Genomic DNA, 5,757 nt, shown 5'->3' with positions numbered 1-5,757 from the left:
GCTTTGCAGCGAGCGAATGGGAGCAGGGCATATGTATATTTGGGATGAAATGAGTTTGTTTCGAACAGTATTTCCAGACACGTTCTGTGGGAACTGCGTTGCGCACGTTTGTATTCTTGGAAAGCCGTGTTATATGCGCTTTTGAAAGTTTCTAATGCGAACACGTGTGCCTTATTAGTATAGAATTCACCATTGTACGGCATTCCTGGCAGAAAATTATCCCTATATAGCTTCTACCAACATGAGCCATGCAGGCGCCTTGGGCGTGATGTAGAGCTCACGGCAACAACATCACGGTCCTTGTCGCGAGCGTGCCTTTGGAAGGGGGTAGTTGGACATCGTATCTGGTGGTCTTAATCTGGGATTTTAACCTCATAATGAATTATGCGGACAAGCAGGTATCATGTCGTATTATAAAAGCCTACCATTTTGTTACCAACCTATTCCCCGTTTTATATATTATTGAGATATTTAGCTCAGTTCATTAAAACCTCTCGTTGTTGGTTTTGTGTAGGCCGGGAAGGGGTCACTTGATCGAAGTTCTTGCTCTGTATTTCATTCACTTGAGATTTCCCTGTGCTTGAATTTTCACCAGTGTTGCGCGGCCACTGTTGAATATTATCGGTATGCATTTTTGACACTGGCATTTGGTGAGTGCTGTAATGCTTTGCCTGTGAATATGCATGTGACTGTTGTGGGTAAGGGTTTGAACTATTGAGATAGGTGGGTGTCATACGATGGTAATGTCGTTTTTCAGCAAAATGCCACTTAACACTGTGGTGTGAACACTGTTCTAATTACAAATGTGTTCTGGCGTTTAATGATGATGCAACCTATTACACTAAAGGGGTCTGTCCTCCGTGCTAAAAGTAAGCACGCTTGGTGTGTTTGGCATGGCTATTCATATTTAGTACAACACCAGGAAGTGTAAACCTGTCATGGGGAAAACTTGTGTGTTATTCTGTGGCTTATAATAAAAATAATTAATCTATAGTATATGTGACCATGCTTATTTATAGAAACACGTCAACGTTCTTCCTCACTGCAGGCTGATCATAGCAATCATCATCATCAGCCTGACTATACCCACTGCAAGGCAAAGGCCTCTCCCATATTTCTCCAGTTAACCCGATCATAGCAATGCTGGGCCCGTATTCCGAGTTTGCGTCGTTATCGAAGTGTCGCTATCTCACATGACTTCGAGTCATCTGATTGGTCGAAACGCCGGAACCGGATGTTGCCACTACGGAACCGGAAGAGGTGGCAACATCATGTTACGGCGTTTCCACCAATCAGATGACTCGAGGCCGGGGAGATACCGACACTTCGATAACGACGCAAACTTGGAATACGGCTCCTGGGGTTGTAGCGGGAGAGCACTGCTACAAAATTTACAGATTCAAAAATGTGTATGTATTATGTTTAAGAGTAAGTATAAACAAGACATGTAACGCTAGTGACTGTGGAAACACGGTATGTATTAGCCAAGGACCGTGTTAATTACTTTGTGTGCGCGGTTAGCAATTTTGCCTTTAATTAAAGCTCCACTGCAGAACAACTAATTATGCATACATATATGCACAGCTGCCATACTTAACTTTCTTTATTTTCATGAAACTGTTTCATGACTTTGCACAACTAGCACAACGACACACTTGCTACCGTTGCTCACTTAGCCTCAAAAGGGTAAACGCAGGAAAGGGAAAAACAGTGCAGAAAACGATATCATTCAAGAGAAGCCTGTCAGCCGCAGGGATGTCATCATGTGCAATATGTCCCTATCATGTAGACACTGGTAATTTAGTGTTAGGAAGTAGAAAAAAAAAAACAGCCTTAATCTTAAAGAGCCTTAGCTTAACGAGGGCTTCGAACCTAGCAGCCGTGACGTCATAGGTATAACCATGGTTATCACAGCTCTCACCGTTCTGTTTAGATCACGCCCTATATGTGACAGTCGCTGTATAACAGGGCGTTCCACGTCCGCCGTTATAGAGGAATATGGGGCTGGCGAACAGTCTCAAGGATAGGTTACACCCAATGTAAATGCCTAAGAATGTGGAAGACTAAACAGTCGTCGCCCTAGCTCATTCCGCGGAGCACCGGAAGCGAAATTCGTAGGTCATTGGTTGAAGTCCCGCCGGAGACTTTATTTCTGGCCAATTATCTCCAGGATTAATTATTACTTGATTTTCATCAGCACGCAGAAAAAAATTCCTATGCTTTCTTTGTGTCAGTGGCTGCCGGCACTTTTCTTACATATCTCATATCTCATAACGAAGTTCTTCATTTCCCCTTCATTTGTTTGCTAATAGATCATTAGAAGAGCGACAGATGATAGTGCTGGTTATCCAGGGAATAATTACTGAACACATACAACGCTACCGTGCACCCGACACGCAAAAAAAAAAAAAAAGTACTCCCAATAAGGTATCGAATTAATTGATAAAAGGCTGCTCTGTAAAAAGGTATCAGCTTTGATAGTGTGCCATGATTCAATGAAACACGAAAAAAAAAAAAAGTGATGTAAGTGTTGGCTTTCTTCTACAGCTGATAGGCCTCGTCATATCAAACTACACTTGACAGCCGTTCTGTGGTTCACAGCCTCTAGTGCAGTTGAAAATCATAGTTCATAATTAACTTCCAGGTCTGCGGGGACGCATGCAGTAATAATTTCCGAGCAAAGAAAAGTTGTGTGCATCAGTTTTGTACTGCCAATCTCCGAGTACTTTTGCCTCACTAAGGTATGCATAGTGTCATATGATGGTAGCTCATAAGCTGGTATATGAATATGTGCTTAAAATTATTATTTTTTTGCTTTTGCTTCAGCATATACCAAATGTATCCGTCTATGCACTGCTATTGCGGTAGTGTATGAGGTGTGAACCGCAAATAAGCAATTGACCAAATGAGCATGCATTTGCAATCGGGTATCGTCACCGGCTTATATCACAATTTTTCTATGAATAATGAAAAAAAAAAAAAAAGAGAGAGAGTCTGGCAATGGCTAATTGCACCTCCAGCCGTCACTGATCAGTCGCCTACAAAACAATCCATATGAAGATCATGCTTCAGTTGCGATAAATTTCTATGCGGAAAGTGAGCGGCCGAAACCCTTGCGAATTACGAATGAAAAAAAAAAAAAAAAAAAATCAACAACAATCCTTACAATTCAATTACGAAAATGCGGAACGCACATTAGAAAGCGTCCACAAATTCAAGTACCATAGTGTAGTATTATCGCCTAACCTAAAATGGCATAACCATGTTGACACTATAAGCGCAAAATCATTGGAAAAGATCGGCTACCTAAGAAGAACATTTTAGGCCTCTCTCTGAACACGCTTCAGTCGCGTGGTCATCTCATCTTGTGTATCACAATGATAAACTTGAGTCGGGGCAGAAAAAAAAAAAAGCGATCAGGTTCATTTTTAACCGCCATGATCGCAATAGTTTCTCTTCAAAGCATTATCAAGATTTAAAACTTAATTCCTTCGAACAATGACGAAAACTGTAATCGGCTAATCATGCTACACAAAATTGTACACATGTACGTTTCTTTAGCTGTCCCTTTGCTCTAACTGGTCATTCAGTAGTGCGACCCGCCGGACCGATTCTATAAACATTACACAATTCAGGTCCTTCCTTGATTTCCATAATTTTTTTTTCTCGTATACAGTTGAGACGTGTATTAGACGATGTTTCGTAGCGGAAGCTACGCAGCTTCGTAGCAGCTACTACCTGAGCAGCTTGTTAAACAAGTGCCTATTTTTTTATGTATTGGAATATTCATTTTCTATGTGACCGCTCATGCAATGTCTCAAGCCTGAGAGAGCAGTATCTGTCATTAAAGAGCCACTCTCCAAGATTGAACCCAGTGCCTCTGGCCCGTTAAGACGCGGTTATAACACGGCAATTTCAGCCAATCGTCGTAGAGTGCTCCCTTAAATGTATTTCATGATGACGTTATCAGCACGAGCTTAAAATGCTCTATGATCAAGCTGTCACGGGGATTAATTGCTTTTGCTCGCCGGCATTTCTACGGCAAACGCGACGTAGGTGCGAGCAAGACATGTGTAGGTGTTCCTCTTCTTTGGAAGGTTATCGAAAATATTTGATACCAGGAAATAAATCGTGCATTAAAAACTGACGAGAATAGATACAGATTGCCAGGATTATATACTTTCATCACATTCAACCCCCCCCCCCCCCCCCCTCATATCGGTACGTCTTGGTAACTCTTGGTAACATCCTCTTGATTTCAATTTGAATGCTCGTTTCGGCTTCTTTATTTAAATTTTGGTACATAGTAGCACTTCGCCACTATGGCTCTCTGGTTAGACGCTCGACTGCTAATGCCGAAGACCCGTGATCGGTGCCGGCCATGGTGGCCGCGTTTTGATGGGGGCGAAAACAAGGCGTCCGTGCCCTCTGCGATGTGAGGGAACGCCTATAAGAGCCTCAGGAGGTCGAATTTCCTGCCGAACACTGCATTGCGGCGTGCCTCATAATTACAGTAATTAGGACGCACTTAAACCCCTATAGCATACCACATATTGCAGCAATCGCTCTGCATCAGCGTCCTTATCTATCGCAGCTCTCCGGTTGCGTTCAATTGTAGTTGTTTTCGCTATATAGAAAGTCTGCGATTGTTTTCGGGCACTAGCACTGCGCCAAAGTGTCGGTTTCGATTGCTTTAGCGACAAAAAACCGAGTGTAATGTGTCATTTAGATACTGTTTTACAAGGGAGGAATTGCATTCAAACATAGCTTATTTTGCTATACACAATTTGGCACACCCGCTACTTGAGGCCTCGATCAGTTCCTGGTTTATCATGTGTCAGCGGCTCACCGAGGACAACTCTGTATTTTTTTTTCTCTGTAAGAAAATTAGTTCAATATAAATGTTCTTTTTGGCTACGAAAACTCTATACAGAAACTGAAAAAGTTTTTACGTGCCGCTTGGTTCAAATTTGTGACTTTAATGTCAAAAGTGTTTCTATGATCTGCATTTCAATGTAATGTGGATAAACTGGAGGCCTCTGCGCGAAAACTCTCCCTGAGGTAGCCGAATTTGCTTCACAAGCGGAGGTGAAGTAGGGGTCGTTCTAGCTCGACAGGGCACTGCTGGTGGCCTATTGGTTTGATCATACGCTTCGCTTGAGAGAGGTTTGGTGCTAAGTGCCACTAATGAGCATGCACTGATGATGCAGTAGATACAAGCATTCCCTTGACATGGTGCGTGGCATAACAGGGGTGAACTGCTTTCTAAATGGCTCTCTGACCCAACCTGGAGTAGACGAGCATATGGTGTCATGCCGCTTATTGGCGAAAGAGGCCAGGAAAAGTCAGCACCATCAATCAAATACGAACAAAAAAGAATCTGTTTGTCGCCATCACCAGCCGATAGCGGAAGTGAAATGCATATGCTGACCCCGACTTTCTGGAGGGTTCCCAGAGGCTGCAACACACCGCTGTTCACTTCAGTCCAGTAGCATCCACCAGTGTCAGCCGACTCGCGAGATCCCAGAGTTCGAATTTATCGCCGATATATGGGTTTTTCCTTGCCGGACGACAGATAACCAATTTTCACCGAGTTTTTACCGAGAACTATAATAATTGGGTGGAGTTGCCATGAGTTGTATAACCCACGAAAGCTCCGTTTTTAGGGTTAGTGGCGCTTTCGCGGCGTATACACTGCAGCGACATCTGCCGATAAAAACCGACTCCAGTGTATGTATGAGAAGCATATGAGGGGCT

This window comes from Amblyomma maculatum, chromosome 3, assembly GCF_055883805.1.
Source record: "Amblyomma maculatum isolate TAMU_Amacu chromosome 3, ASM5588380v1, whole genome shotgun sequence".
NCBI classification, from domain to species: domain Eukaryota; kingdom Metazoa; phylum Arthropoda; class Arachnida; order Ixodida; family Ixodidae; genus Amblyomma; species Amblyomma maculatum.
Note: the sequence above shows the minus strand (reverse complement) of the source record.